Source organism: Chenopodium quinoa, unplaced genomic scaffold, assembly GCF_001683475.1.
Source record: "Chenopodium quinoa cultivar QQ74 unplaced genomic scaffold, ASM168347v1, whole genome shotgun sequence".
Lineage (NCBI taxonomy): Eukaryota > Viridiplantae > Streptophyta > Magnoliopsida > Caryophyllales > Amaranthaceae > Chenopodium > Chenopodium quinoa.
Window position 1 is genome coordinate 775 of NW_018742319.1, and position 17,014 is coordinate 17,788.

Below are 17,014 nucleotides of genomic sequence, written 5' to 3' on the forward strand. Positions count from 1 at the left end.
CGCAAATAAGAGTCATTTGCGTCGCTTCTTTATAAAGGAGCGACGCAAATGACTCTTCTGATAAACTTTTTTTTGTTATTTGCGTCACTCCTTTATAAAGGAGCGACGCAAATGACTCTTCTGATAAACTTCTTTTTGTTATTTGCGTCACTCCTCTATAAAAGAGCGACGCAAATGACTCTTCTGATAATCTTCTTATTTGTTATTTGCGTCACTTGTTTATATAGGAGTGACGCAAATGACTGAGTAGACAATACAAAATTGCTGTATTTGCGTCACTTGTTTGTTTAATGAGTGACGCAAATGAGGTGAATTTTTTTTTAATTATAATAATTGCCTTGTATATGTTTGTAGTACCTGTTTTCCTTACTAGTGGTATAAAGTAATATGCTAACGCTAATATAATTGAAATTAAAATGCAATATTATTAAATAATGCAAATGTAAATTTCGGCAGAGTCTCCTTTGTAATTTGGCCTACCCATAAAATTGGGAATGACGGCATTATATTAACAACCTGTCCAATAAATTACATCTCAATATCATAGACATTATACTCATCATCCCAACACCAATTAACCAAATTCATTCATTTCAAGCCTATAATCCAAAACAAGAGTCCAACATGCGCTAAGTGTAAATCTAAAGTTCAACATTACATATAAAATACTCTGCCCAAATATCTCGAATCTCATTTATCTCCTCCTCGGTGTACGGTGTAGTTCTTGAAAAATCCTATCAACTCAACAAATATACAAGAGGAAAGTTTAAATTCAAGATTGTAGCTAACATCAAATTGTATTTATCAAACAAAAATGAAATATTTGACAACTCATACCTGAATAAGATCCTCACTGCTATGGTGATGTTCAAGTATTTCGTACATATAACGCATGACGTAGTAGCCACACTCACGTCCACCCAATTGTTGAGGACACTACATGGAATTTAGATCTTATACTAATCCATGTCTTTGCTCTCTTTTTCTATTGTTGTCAGTACCTTCTACAGCTTCACATCGAATGAACTTGTTACTCCTGTCATTCCCAGCTTATCAATGACCAAACCTAGCTGTTGAAGTTGTCTAACTCTAGTGATCAAAGCCCCAATAATTAACTCATTCTTTATGGGGGTTCAAGAAAAATTTTTTATCATATTTCTCAGTTAGCTTGATGAGGAATGGCCGAATGGCATCCTACAAGAATGAAACTAATGATAAATTTGGGTGAAATAAAATGCCACCTAGTAAGGTTCTACCAAGAAACTACAATACACTCACAAATTTGACATCATCCTTAGTAACCAGCTTACTGTTTCATGGAATCAAAATGATTGTTTGTATCAATTCCCAAAATAGACAATTAGCACCTTCATATATATCCTAAAATGAATTACACATCCCATCAGTTTACTTCCATCCCCAAATGTCTTTCTACATACAGCAAAAAGATCATAACCACACATGCCGAAATAAGAAAGGAATCTCACCTTGCTGTCTATTAAAATTCCAAACATAAAACTACCTTGGGTTATTGTGCAGTCCTCAAAATTTATCATGATTGTCCCTCAAATTTAGACACCCTCTCTTTCCCTTAAGATGAATCATCACCTTTGCTGTGTACTAAAATTCCTAAATTAGAACTGCTTTGGTTTCTAGTACCGCCCTTTGGAATCATTTCATCATGATTGTCCTTCAAATGCAGACACGCCCTCCCCTTCCATCCAATAATCTTAGCAATAAGCCTACTAAATTCGGCAATTCAGCACTCCTCCTATATTTAGACTATCCATCAATCATCATTCTATCATTTGTTCATTCTTCATTATCAACTAAAAATTAATTGAAAATAAATTAAAATTCCTCTCTTTCTTCTTGTAGAAAATTCACTGGAATTGAAGAACTCTTGTTTTTTTTTCTTTTTGATTAGTGAATGTAGGCGCATGTGATGAAAAACTAAGGTAAAAAAACGCAGATAACCTAAAGCCAAAAGAGTTATTTGCGTCACTTTATTATAAAAAAGCGACGCAAATAACCTTGTTTATGATATTGTACACAGCTCATATGCGTCGCTCATGTAGTAAAAGCGTGACACAATTTACTTAATCACTTATTTGCGTCGCTTGTTAACAAATGAGTGACGCAAATAAGTTTATTAATTGCGTCGCTTTAATAAATAAGAGCGACGCAAATGAGAGAAAGCTGAAATGCACTTGAGTTTTGCGTCGCTTCTTGAATAACATGCGACGCAAATAACTTAAAAGGATGGTAAACATAAACATTTTCTTCGCTCCTTAGAATGAGTGACGCAAATATGGCGACGCAAATGTACATTTTTTCTACTAGTGTAGATCTTTGATTCCAATTGATTGCTCTTATCATTAGTCTTCACAACCTTTGATTGGCATGATCTTTCCAAGTTGTTGCAATTGTCATGATCACTTGTTTATCCCCATTCCTAGTGTTTTATATCCTTGGTTACTTGTTTTGTTAGTTGTTAGTATTCTCCTTTCTATCTTTGGCTTCGATCTAGCTTAAGCACCCAAATCGAAAGCATTTGAACATTACCGTTCATTTGGGTTTCGACCCTTGACTTGCCTCTATACTCGTATTTAGGTTTGTTAAGTGTTTATAAATTTAGTTTGACCGAGGGAAGATTAGATTACGACCTAGTTTTCCCCTCGTCAAAATGGCGCCGTTGCCGGGGGAACGGTGTCTATGTTTGAGTGTTTTTTATTTCTTGAGTCTATATCTTTGTTTATACTTTTCTTTTATTTGTTTTTTGTTTGTTTATTATAAAAAATGGCATATCTGTCGTTTCCTCAATATGACAATGAGCCTTTTTGTGAATATTTCAATAGACTTGAGGAAGATTTAGATTGTAATTGTTGTAGTCTTTGGGAGGCTTGTGAGATTTGTTATTTTGGTTTGAATGAGCAAACTAGGGATGAAGTTGAATGTATGCATAATGGTGAATTTAGAGCATTGTCAATTGACGGTGCTTGGGATTTTTATGTTTTGTTTGCTAGGGATGTTTATGATAAGGGTAATCATGGTTCTAATATTGATATGCAATGTCTTGATTCTTCTAATATTAGCATGAATCCCCATGATTTGTTACATGATCCCTTAAGTGAACCTAGAACACATGATTTCAACTTTATTTCCCTTTTCTTCATGATGATGAGGTGCATGCTCAAGTTGATGCTAATGGTGTGTTTCAATATTCTTCATTATTTACCATGCCTTCTTGTGATGTACTTCGTTCCCTTAATGATGAATCTCATGTGTTTGATTGTGCCCCCACTCCCTAATGTGATGTATATGCTCATGATCTTAATGTTGATTTTTCCAATCTTGGTTGTACTTCTTCTTCTCTTTTGAGCCTCAACCTTCTTCACCTTTTGAATCTCTTATTTCTACTTTTGAATCTCAAATTAGGTGCATTGAGCTTGATAATGATCTTAGGCCTAGTAAGGAGATGATTCATTATATGAGAGGTCAATTAGAGATAATGAAAAAGAATGAGAGCGTCTTGAGGAGGAAAGGAGAAGAAAAGAAGAGTTAGAAAGCCAATTGTCATCCTTGATGCTTATTTGTGAAAAAACCCAATTTAATGAGTGTGTTGAGGATGATGATGATGATTTTGAGCAACCAAGAAAGTGTGAGGATCCTATTGGTGAGCATTTGAGTGATGGTGAAGGAGTTGACAATGAAGAGAGTGTTAATTTTGAAAACCCTCACCCTCCTTCCTATCTTGATGAATCTCTTATGCATGGTTGTGATTCTTCTATCCATGAGTATTCGAACTCGATTGAGGTTATGACCAATGTGTTCGTTGAGTGTCAAATGAAAACCTATAGTCTTTTTGAGTGAGTTTATTAAGAATGCTTCATGGAAGAGAGATGAGTTTGAAATGAATTTGCATCCATTCAGGCATGGCTTTGAGACTTAAGGCTTTAAAGAAGTTGAGGGAGTTGTGGTTCATGATTGTAGTAAAGGGGATTATGTAGTTCCTGTTGGAAGTTGGATGTTTGAGGGAGATGATAATCATGAGTGTTCTTCTTTTGAGGATTCTATGATTGTTTTTTCATGCCCTTACTTGTGATTTGAGGCATGGTGGTGAGAAAGAGTTCATTTGTGATACCATAGCTCCTATTCCCTCCTCTTATTTCCCTTTTTCAAGCAATTTCAACCACATCCCTACACTTCTATATCCCTCCCTTCCTTTGTTAATGAGCCTATTGGGGATCCCCTTGTCTATGATGATTTACATGTGCCTCATTCGTCCCCAATCATGAGTGTTCTTCTTTTGAGGATTCTATGATTTATTTTCATGCTCTTATTGGGGATTTGAGGCATGGTGGTGAGAAAGAGTTCATTTGTGATACCATAGCCCCCTATTCCCTCTTATTTCCCTTTTTCAAGCAATTTCAACCACTTCCCCTACACTCCTATATCCCTCCCTTCCTTTGTTAATGAGCATATTGGGGACCCCTTGTCTATGATGATTTACATGTGCCTCATTCGTCCCCTATTAAGGAAGAGGGTGATGTAGCCACCCAAAAATATTTTGAGGAGAGTTTGCCTTCTTCTTCTTCTTTTTCATTTTCTTATTTTGTTGAATTTTCTATTGATTCTTCTTCCTTTTCTTGGCATCTCTCTCCTCATTTGCGTGCACTATCCTTGTTGCACGTACTCTTCCCGTCATTTGCCTACCGTTTATAATATGAAATTTGTAGTAGTGCATTTGACAATCTCTTGCGTGCGTTGAATTATTATTTTCTAGAGCGATCAAGCTTGGACTTTAAGCATGCCTTTCTCGGGAAGTAACTTGTGCTTTATTACTTTCATTTTCTTTTCTTTTTAGAATAGATTTTATCTCATGGAAATGTTTGTGTGCCTTTTCCTAGTTACATGACTTGAAGATATACTTTGGTACATTGGTTTGAATAAAGAATCAAGGAAGATTGATTCCTATTTTGCTAGCATATGGAAAGCAATTTTCAATTCTTGAGGAAATTGGCTTTGAAAGGTTGAATTGGGTCATTTGCGGGTATTTACACCTACCTAACATCCGATAATATCTTTCTTTGCTCCTTCTCTAATAGTTTATGCGTTGTTGGACATGTGTTGATACTGTTGGATTGATCTCTTTGTTTTCCCCTCCCGTGGAATATTTGTTTTATGTTTGAGCATGTTGTCTCATTCAAGATTGGGGAGGGTATTCTAACATGTTTGGTGGGATTTTGATTTATATATTCCATGCACATTAGTATATACATTTCTATGTTCTTTATTTTGAAAAATCCCAAAAAGATTTTTGTTTCTATCAAGGCAGATTTGCGATGCGTTTTATTTTGTTCTTGCTTTGGACATAATACTTTTGGACTTGTATAGTTGAAAGTTTTTTTTCTTAAATGGTAACGGTGTGCATGGTTTGAGAGTATGCTTGGTTGATTCTTGGTTAAAGCATGCTAAGGTAGTTGGTTAGAACTAGTGGGACCATGAAACCGGATTCAACTTTTTTGTGGCATGTTGGTAGTTGCTTCCTATAGTCGAATTGACACCAATAGTGAGTTTTTGCTACATCCATGTGAGGTTCATTATTTTTTAAGCCTTCAACATAGTTTTGCATGAGTGGCATGAATCATTGACTATTGTGAACCTCATCTAGAATCTTGACACATAATTCTCAAACTCGAGACCGAACCATCTAGGGAGGACAAAGGCATCTTTTCAGGGTGGTAATTTTTCTTTTCTAGGATAGTTTTCTTAATTTTTTAGTTTTTGGGTTTACATTTGCCTACTTGGTAACCATTTGAGCCTTTTCCCTTCTTTTCAAGCCAAATATTTAGATCTTGAGCCTTTTGTTTCATTTTCATTTCCATTCTTGGTTTTTGTGAAGCAATTGATCATTATTGTTGGAGTTTGTGGTGGAGGAGCTTGGATATTTGGTTCTCTTGAAAGCAAGTTTGTGTTGTGATTTTTGTGTAAATAATGTGATAGGCTTATCGCGTACCTAACAAAAATAACCTAACTATTCCTTCTAACTGTGTAGTAGGGCAAGTAAGGATCGAATCCCAAGAGACTATGGTTCATTCAATTAATCAGACTCAATTAATCACTAAGCACGTGACCAATCAATAATGGATGATAATAATCAACTAATTTATTAAATAACACAATTAACTAGAGGAAATATTAATCAATAAACTAAAGCATCCAAGATCAAGCATCACCACGATTATGATTGATAAACTAATAAATCTACCCCCAATATATAAATCAATTGACAAGAAGAAAAGCAATCCCTAATAATAATACCAAAGGTCTCTTCCGAGTTATCAATGGCTTCCCAAATTAACTATCAAGCCTACTTCCGTGGAATCAAGCGAATAAGGGACATTAAACACCATGCCTAGATTCCTAATTATTCAATCATCTACTTCCGTGATGATCTTCAAACCCTTAATTGAAATAACCTAATCCCGTTAATACCCAACTTCCGTTGCAATAAGAACAAAGGGATGATAACAATACTAATTATCCCTAATCTAGTATTGGCATAAACACAATCAATTAAGCATGTCAATTGGGATTATTATTGGGGAATTTAAAGATCTACTTTATACATCAATCATAATCGGGCTTAGCAAGATCCCGGATTAAGGAAACTACTCACAAATCATAATTAAATCAAAAACAAGATCTAATAGAGAACACATAATTAAAGAACTATAAAATAAATAAAAGAGATGGAAAGTAAGAAATACCAAATACTTCAATTGATGATCTTGAATTCTTGAGGAACAATTAATAAAACTAGGATTAAAGATTGAAATTGCTTAAGAAAATAAAACTAGGGTTCTTGAGAGTTTTCTAGGGCTTAAGGAGAAAACTAATGAAAAACTAACTGTCTAAAAGTTAATTACAAAAGGGTATTTATACCCCCAAAAGATAATATTTCGGAAAAATAAGAAAATACGCGTTCTTGAGCTTTGCCCGGTCTGACCGGGCGGACCTCGCCCGATCGGGCGGAGGAAGGCTGCGTAAAATACGACAGTTTTCCTTCTTTGCCCGGTCTGACCGGGCGAACCTCGCCCGGTCGGGCGCGCGTAACACGTTTCCAAAATTGCATCTCATAACTTGATTTCTTCATCGCCCGGTCTGACCGGGCGAAGCCTGCCCGATCGGGCATTCCACATAAATTTCAGTTCTTGGCTATCAACTCTTCCGAATCTACTAAAAACACGTCCAATTGCCTAGAAACGCTTCATATTCCTGAAAAGCTTACTAAAACAATCGAATACACTAAAGAAGAGATTGTTAGCAAGAAATAGCTCCGTAGAGCTCAAAACCATGTAAAATCATGCAATCAAACCGGGGAAAACCATTGTATAAAACACGTATATCATAATGGTAAATGAATAAATGAAAAAAGACGTCCAAAGTTAAAAAAAAGGCAAGGACAAAGCAAGTGTAAAGTTGAAAAAGCCGTCCAAAGTTAAAAGAGGCGAGGACAAATCGCTAATAAAGAAAAAAAAAAAAGAAAATAATGGAAAATAAAAAAAAAATGCAAAAATATTTTGATGTGAGTATCCTTCTCCTTATTTAGAGCATTGAGAACAATGCTCCATTTAAGCTTGGGGGAAGCGTTCTCACTGTTTTTGTGTATATGTTTGTGTTGTTAGCTTTGAATAAGCTTAGGGGTGTTGGTGCTTTTGTTTAGTGCTTACATGATTATGGTGTTGAGGATTGATCACCCTTTGCTTCACTAATTAGGAAAACCACTAAATTTTAGCCTACTATTTACCCTTTTTGCCTTACATTACAACCTTTGAAAGTCCTTTTGACCTAGAGGTTTAGTCACCTATCGTGGGAGGGAATTATGAGTCATAGCCTAAGGAGAGGGGATGCATTGTCAAGACGTCAAGTAGCCCAAAATTATCTCTTTTTTCGGTCGTTTATGTTTCAATCAACCTCGGGTATCTTGGAATGTGCACTTCCTTGCTTGTTTAGAAAGATTTGCATTCATTTGTACTTGTACATTTGGAAAAGTCCTTTCATGAACATTTGTTTACTTTTCTTGTATTTTGGAATCCTTCTCATGCTTTGCCGTGTTTGTATTATTATGAGAGTTATAGGTTAATCTCTTAGGAAACCTTTACGAGAGCATCACTCGTCCTCTAGGGCGATCTAGGGGTTTAAATGGCTTGTCTTTAGTTGCTAAAGTTGACTGTGATTCCTACGAAAGTGAGTTAGTTTATATTCCCATCTTCTCTTTTTCGTGTTTCTTTCTTTGCTTGAATAATTTCATCATTTTTCCCTTGGGTTGGATTTTGTTTTGCTCGATGACGAGCAAAAGTTCAGCTTGGGGGAATTTTGATGCGTGCCATTTATGGCACTCTTAGGCTAGGTTTTCTACATATTTTTATGCTCGTCTTTAGTCTTTTATGTCGTGTTTTTAGGTAATAATGCTTGAATTGTGTGTATCTGGGTAAGTTTAGGGAAATGCGTGCTTTTAATGGTTTTTGTTATTATTTTATTCATTTCTCGGCTTTATCTCTTGCTTCTCCGTTTCTTTGACTTGTTTTGTAGGTGTGTTGAGTTTCCTAGGATTTAATCTTCAAGGAGGAAGCTCAAGCGCATTCAAGGAAGTCAACGGAGCCAAGTTCGAGAAGCCAAGAATGCCAGTCAAGCCAAACCAAGCAAGCTCCACAATCACAAGATCCAAGGTGGCGATCCCGAGCATCAAGGCAGCAAGCCCGAACACCTAGCCACGCTGCCTAAGCTGCCACGAGCAGCAGCACACCCGAGCAGCCATGCGCAGTAGCACAACTGCGCACCTAGCAACTACGGACGCGGGACCTGACCCCGCGGGCGCGGGTTATTACAGCTCAACTTTGCCAGTTTTGGGCAGCAAGCTACCACGGGTTGGCCGCGGCCACCCTGCGGGCGCGGGCTTTAGCCGCGGGCACGGCTTCCCTCGTGTTCTGTTTTCCTCCGCACACGTAGCTTTCTGGGTTTTATTCGCGATTTAACTTCTTTTCTCCGTTTGTATATATTTTGTACGGCTTTCTTTAGTCTTCATACATGAAATTCTTTAGTTTTAGAATAGTTTATGTTTCCTCTAAGGATGATTAGGGTAGTTTAGGAGTTTCTCTCTATATATTAGGTGTGGTTTTAGAGAGAGTAAGTGTGGGATTTCAATGGTAATTGAGAGATTGAAGATACAAGGGCGACAATTGTGTTGAAGATCTTCTCTATTATCAATGAGCATTCTTAACTCTATCCCACCTTATTGCTTTATTTAATTTCATGTTTGTTTGGTTTTAATTTGATGTTTGATTCTTGATAGTGTAATTGTTCTTGATATATTGTTCATTCTTAATTTCCATAGTTTTTAGTTGATAGATTATGATTCTTGAATAGTTGGTTAAGTAGGAATTGGGTGAAACTTGTATGATTGATTGATTGTGATTAATTTGGGAATTTTGTTGATTGATTGTTGAGATTAAAGTGATTAATGAAGGTTTTCATGTGTGTAATTCGATTAGGCCTTGAGAATTATGCTAGATTGCATTGTAATTGATAATGACATGACCAATTGATTTAAGAATTGCAATTATTGATTGGTTTGGATTGTGATTCTCTTAGTTTGTTATTCATAGTGAACCCTATCTTAACAATTAGGTGATAGCTATTTGATTCCAATTGATTGCTCTTATCATTAGTCTTCACAACCTTTGATTGACATGATCTTCCCAAGTTTTTGCAATTGTCATGATTACTTGTTGATCCCCGTTTCTAGTGTTTTATTTCCTTGGTTACTTGTTTTGTTAGTTGTTAGTATTCTCTCTTTATCTTTGGCTTTGACCTAGCTTAGGCACCCAAATCAAAAGTATTTGAACGTTATCGTTCCTTTGGGTTCGACCCTTGACTTGCCTCTATACTCGTATTTAGGTTTGTTAAGTGTTTATAAATTTTGTTTGACCGAGGGAAGATTAGACAACGACCTAGTTTTCACCTCGTCACGTACAACCAGTAGAGCTAGAAATACCTTCCCTATGCATCGTGTCGGATAGTAAACTCGGTGAAGTCGAATGAACTAGAGTAAGATATGAGGAGCTAATTCTACTCGTTGAAAACAATTAGAAGCTCTACATCGTACTCAATGATATCAAAATTGCAGGTTAGACCCTTAAAAAAAAGGTCAAGAAATTCTAACCATATGACAAATCTTGACCAGCTTTAAAAATTCTACCCATGATAACTTGAGTAACATACTAAAGAGAGTTACATTTGGCTTGATTCCTTAGGAAAGGATACCTAGGCAACCCTTTACAGGGTGCGGCCATTTTAATTTTTACAAATGTCGCAATGCTCTAATCTGTAAAATTACATTATTGATGGAATTATAATTAAAGGCTTAAAAATAAAATTGACTAATAAATTGATAGTAAAAGCAATTCTCTAACTCCTCTTTTCACTTCTGGCCCTTTTATAATTCTTCTATGCTTCTTCTTCATCATCTATCTCTTTCACCAATAGGGATCCCTTAGAAGATCTGCGCACAATTTTAGAATTGATAGTTTCTCCAATAGCCATTACACCATGTTTCTTTTCAACCCATATTTTTTTTTCTATAGATTCCGTTTTTCGTTTCTCCTTTCCCTTGGCAATACTTTTTTTCTTAGGCATAACAAGGGTCTTGAATTCAACTCTTTTACCCCACCGTTCCTTAGGAGGAATTTTCTTATCTCCTAGGAGGTCTTTCACATTAGTCTTGCTCATCTTTAGAACTTTGTTCTTGTCCTTTTGAGATCTACCGGTTAACCACTGCTTCACATCCCTAGATAAAGAAGGAGGAACCTTTTGGGTAACAACTTCCCACAAAGGTCTAGCACACCAATAGTCATCAAACCACTCTATGTCTTGTGAAACTGGAAATTCATAAGGGCGACCAAGATCTTCATAGGGAATGGTTTGAGCAAATCCATATTGTCTCTTCACTCTTAAAGGGTAATAAAAGGTCAACTTGGACAAACTATGAAGATGACAGATAGGTTGGCTATTCCACCAAGGAACAACCCATCTTTATGGAGAAGCGTTTCTTCCTTCTTACAAAGCAATTTGGTGTATATTTTTAATATTGTTAGGAGGGCTGATTGATTTAAGTCACACCATTGGCCATATATACAAAAACTCAATGCAAATAATTAGTATTACTATACAAAATTAAATATTTTTGAATTCTGCAATTAAAAATAACAATTTTCTACTTGTAATAATATCGGAGAACCTCGAAGAGGTGATTTTAGATTTCTTTTTAGCTCATCTAAGCTAAGCATTGTTTCTCTAACAATAATTAATGGCATTGGATTTCTTCTTGATTTAATTTGCTCCATGACAGACACTAATATTGCTAGACCCTCACGAATATTACCACTAGTGAGGATATATTGGCTAGAAATGGAAAAGAAGAAAGCCCTTCTCTTATAAACATGAAAAGACTCCGAGCGTGGTCTATCAAAATAAAAACGTGCAAATTCTTTCAAATTAACCACATTCCCATATACTATATCTTTTTCATCCCTAAGGTTAAGAAAGCGCTCAAGATATTTATAATAATATTCGCTCACTTTAGGAATTTCCGCAGATCTAAAGAAGGGAAGCCAAGAATGGCACTAAATTCTTAAGGTAAAGGGCAAATTTCATCAAGACCTAACCTAAAGCAATGAGTGTCCGAATTCCGATACTCTAAAGCGGTATGAATAAAATCTATGTTAAGATCTACCCTCTTAATTCCAAACAAACCCCCAAGTGGAAAAATTCATGCCCTTTCCTCTCTTTAGCAATCAAAGACCGACACCTTCACGAGTAAAATCGCTAAAATTCTTAGACATTATGGAAAATTAAAGATGAGATTATTTTTTCAGTTCGAATTATACCAAAATTGACGGATTTGGGGGCTATATATAAACAGAACTGGCGGAAACCTAATCCAAGAAAGATTCAGAAGAATAAAACCAGCGCGCCGCGAAAAAGATGTCGCGCCGTGACTAATGCTAGCGTGCCGCGACAATTTAGTTCTTTCCACATCAGAACTATGCGCTTAGCTGACCATATATATCCGACTTTGACTCGGATTTGTACTTTGACTTTACGGTTTTGATTCTTTTCAAAGCCTTATCCAAATATTATTTTTTGGCAAATTTATTCCAAACACTTATCCCACATTTGATTATTTTGAGTTTAATTAAATTAAAGCTTATTTTTAGTCATATCCAATTTTATTTTTCATTCTTTTCTTTTTGGGGGAGAAAGTCGGATACCCTCCATTAATAATAAAATGACGGAAATTTTTGCTCAAAAAATTAGTCACAAAGTTTTTTTTTTCACACTCTTATGCACATAAAATGAAAAATAAAAGTGCAAAAAAATAAAATAGACATAGTAACATAGGATATATATACTATATGTCTAACATAAGTGTCAATTCATATAATACAAATAAGAAAATTCCTACAAAGTCAAAATAAATATATACAGGTACAACTATGATGGTGGAGGATGCAAATGGGGAGGAACTCCAAACATATCAAAGAACTGTACAGTTCGAGGAGTCAACCCCTCACCAGCATCAGGATCACGGATTCACGGATGGTCGAAAATAGAAGAGTGGGGCCAGTCCATCCTACCTCACCCTGTTGCTGCACTCCCAAATATTGAGGCTGCTGCGAAGATGAGCCAACCTCATACGCTCCACCACCCGCTAAACGAACCGATCTCGCACCTCCTTGGCCAGTCGGCCTCTTCGAAGCACCCTCAGAGGAAGAACCCAAATCTTCTAGTACTACAGTGTGGTTCGACTACACTCGACCACCTTGGCTCCGTGCCGAAGTACATCGATACCTCTAGCCGGATTCGGATCTCTCCCTCCGATCCTCGGGTCTTGTACGAGTGCGTGTTGGAGGAACATGCTGAAATAGAAAAACAAATCAAGTCAAACATGTCAAAAGAAATTCCTCCATGTCGTCATCACCATGACAACAACTAGCTCGGTGACTCAACCTCATGAGCTAGTAACAAAAGTCGTCCATTGATGGGTGTCATAAATGGCACCCATTTGATGAGTATTTAAGTTGATTTTACCCTCTTTTTATAGTTTTTCTTCTTATTAAATTCTTAGTTTCATGATTTTGCTCTATGTTTTACCTTTTTTGTCTTATTTTGTGGTTTTGTGCATTTCTATGGATTTTCTAGTCTTTTCTCCTTTATTAATTCTATTTTCGTGGTTGTATGTATTTTATGAGGTTTGGGTCTTGATATGGATGGATAACTAAGGTGGAAGATGCTTTTGGAGCAAGCTCATGGCAATAGGAAAGCTCAATATGCAAGGAAGTGGATTCTCAAAGTTCTAGCTCTTGCGCTCTCGAGCCTTGCTCTCATGAAGATGCGGTGTTGAACCCGCTAGTGATTGCACTCATCATCCTTGGTGTCCATCATCATCATTCGGTGCGCTCATTCGAAGCCCATTAGTGAATGCACAAAGCCTCGAGAAGATCTAAAGGAACCAAGAGGATGTGCGGGCGCACAACCCACGGGCGCGGGCGTGCCGTTTCGGGTCCCTATTTTTTTTTGTTTTTGTTTCGCGCCTCCTATAAATATCTACTTGTAACCCGGTTTTTGTAGGCAATTAGAGATAATCTTTGATCATATTATTAGCTTAGTGGAGAGTTCTCTCTCTAGTTTTAGGGTTAGTTTAGGAGTAGATTTAGAGAGAGAAAGTGAGGAATTTCAATGGTGATTGAGAGATTGGAGATTCAATGGTGACAATTGTGTTGAAGATCTTCTCTATTATCAATGAATATTTCTAACTCTATCTCATTTTATTACTTTGTTGAATATTCATGTTTGTTTGGATTGATTTAGATGTTTGATGCTTGATTAGTGTAGTTGTTCTTGATATTTTGTTGATTCTTGATTTCCTTAGTTGTTAGTTGATTAAATGATGATGTTAGAGTAGTTATTTGGCTAGGGATTAGGTGAAACTTGTATGATTGATTGATTGTGCACGGTATAACCTTCCACAACTAAATCCTCTACACCACCATACACCAGGAATTTATCCTTGTTCCTTTTCAGGTACTTTAGGATATTTTTTGGCCGCAGTCTAATGCGCCTCTCCTAGGTCTGATTGGTAACGGCTCGTAGCACTTAAGGCATACGATACATCTAGCCTAGTACATATCATGGCATACATGATCGATCCAATAAGCGAAGCATATGGAATCTGATTCATTCTTACCCGCTCATCAAGTGTCTGTGGACACTGCTTCTTGCTTAGGGTTATGCCATGTGACATTGGCAGGTGACCTCTCTTAGCCTCTTCCATGCCAAATCGAGCAAGTAACTTATCAATATAAGTACTCTGACTCAATCCAATCATCCTTTTCGATCTATCCCTATAGATCTTGATGCCTAGTATGTACTGAGCCTCTCCCAAGTCTTTCTTTGAGAAGCACTTTCCAAGCCAGGCCTTTACAGACTCTAACAACGGAATGCTGTTTCCAATGAGCAATATGTCATTGGCATATAAGACTAGGAAGGCAATGTCACTCCCACTGACCTTCTTGTAAACACAAGATTCATCTGGATTCTTAATAAAACCAAACTTACTGATGGCTTCATCGAATCGCAGATTCCAACTTCTTCTTGCTTGCTTTAATCCATAAATGGACTTCTTAAGCTTACAAACTTTCCTAGCAATGTTTTTGTCGACAAAACCTTCAGGTTGTGTCATATACACAGTTTCTTCCAAATAACCATTAAAGAAGGCGGTTTTGACGTCCATGTCCCATATTTCATAATTGTAATATGCAGCTATCGCTAGGAGGATCCGAACGGATTTAAGCATTGCAACTGGTGAAAAGGTTTCATCGTAATCAATACCATGAACTTGTCTGTAATCTTTTGCCACCAATCTAGCTTTGTAAATGAATACATTTCCATAGTTGTCGATTTTGAACTTGAAAATCCACTTACATCCGATAGGTGTATAACCTTCGGGTAAGTCAACCAAGTCCCAGAATTGATTTTCAAACATGGAATCCATTTCAGATCTCATGGCCTCTTGCCATTTAGCAGAGTCGGTGCTTGCCATTGCTTGCTTGTAGGTTGCCGGTTCATCTCCATCCATAATCAGGATGTCCTGATTCTCAGTTAATACTAAACCAAGAAATCTATCAGATTGAGATCTCGGCCTTTGAGACCTACGTAGGGTAATGGATTGAGCATTTGCATTGTCGGTTCGACTTTGCACATTTTTATCATTTTGACTTGCGTCAACAGATGTTGTTTGAGCACTTTAACTGTCATTATGATTTTGTTGCTCATCCTCACGAACTTCGTCGAGTTCGATTTTCCTCCCACTTGTCATCTTGGAAAGGTGCTCCTTCTCCCAAAAGACACCATCGCAAGCAACAAACACTTTGTTCTCCGATTTTTTGTGGAAGTAATACCCTTTGGTTTCTTTTGGGTAGCCCACAAATTAAACCTTGTTAGATTTGGGATGAAGTTTGTCAGAAATTAATTTCTTGACATATGCTTCGCATCCCCATATCTTTAGAAAAGATAACCTAGGAGGTTTCTTCGTCCATAATTCATATGGAGTCTTTTCTACAGCTTTTGATGGAGCACGATTCAGTGTTAGTACCGCAGTTAGAAGTGCGTGTCCCCAGAAAGAGATAGGAAGATCACTAAGACCCATTGTTGATCGTACCATGTCTAACAAGGTCCGATTTCTCCTTTCGGATACTCCGTTCCATTGTGGAGTTCCTGAAGGTGTCAATTCTGAAAGTATACCCTTTTCTTTCAGATAGTCATCGAATTCTTGGCTTAAGTATTCACCACCTCGATCCGATCGAAGGGCTTTGATTTTCTTGCCAAGCTGATTTTCAACTTCACTCTGAAATTCTTTGAACTTTTCAAATGATTAATATTTATGCGACATGAGGTAGACATAGCCATATCTACTATAGTCGTCTGTGAAAGTGATGAAATATCGATGTCCATTTCTTGTGGTTGAGCTCATTGGTCCACAAACATCGGTATGTATAAGACCCAATAAGTCACTTGACCTTTCTCCCAACTTGGAGAATGGCTGTTTAACCATCTTGCCTAATAGACATCCCTCGCAATTCTCAAACGATTCTAAATCAAAAGAGTCAAGAACACCTTCTTGTAGAAGTTTCTTGATGCGTTTGATGTTGATGTGGCCAAGACGACAATGCCACAAGTAAGTTTGATTTCACTCTATGGTCTTAGCTCTTTTGGTATCATTATTCACATTATAAACTTGTTTGTCTAAAGAAAGCACATAAAGGCCATTTTCAGAATGTGCAATACCATATAAAACATTATCGAGATAAAACGAACATTCTTTGTCCTTTACTCGAAATTCAAAAGCTTTGGCGTCCAACGCCAAAATTGAAATAATGTTTTTGGTAATGTTAGGAACATAATAAACATTATCGAGTTCCAAAACTAGCCCGGTGGGCAAAGACAAACTGAGAGTTCCTACGGATACGGCACCAATTCTGGCTCCATTGCCGACCCAGAGTTCAATCTCTCCCTTCTCTAGCCTTTTAGCGTTCCTTAGTCCTTGAGAATTGGAACAAAGGTGTGAGCCACATCCGGTATCTAATACCCATGATGTTAAGCTAGTGAAATTAAAGTCTATAACGAATATACCTGATTCAGAAGCAACGGTTCCGTTCTTCTTATCTTCCTTGAACTTGAGGCAATCTCTCTTCCAATGTCCCTTCTTCTTACAGTAGAAACATTCAGAATCAGATTTAGAAGACGTTACCTTCTTATCCTTGGTAGCTTTAGACTTAGGCGGAAAAGTTTTCTTCTAACCTTTCCCCTTAAAGCCTTTCTTCTTCTTGCCCGAAAATTTGAAAGGCTTGCCCTTTTTAATCATCAGCATATCATGCTTCCCCTCATCCTT

The 17,014-nt window shown here is 37.0% G+C and overlaps 1 long non-coding RNA gene across 1 annotated transcript; it reads right to left on the reverse strand.

Moving 5' to 3' along the window:
• Positions 1–467: 467 nt before the first annotated feature.
• LOC110689060 lies at positions 468–974 on the reverse strand. Its single transcript, XR_002504790.1, has 2 exons — positions 838–974; positions 468–734 (listed from the first exon to the last, which is right to left on the reverse strand). It is a non-coding gene; the product is annotated as an uncharacterized LOC110689060 (long non-coding RNA).
• Positions 975–17,014: the final 16,040 nt, after the last annotated feature.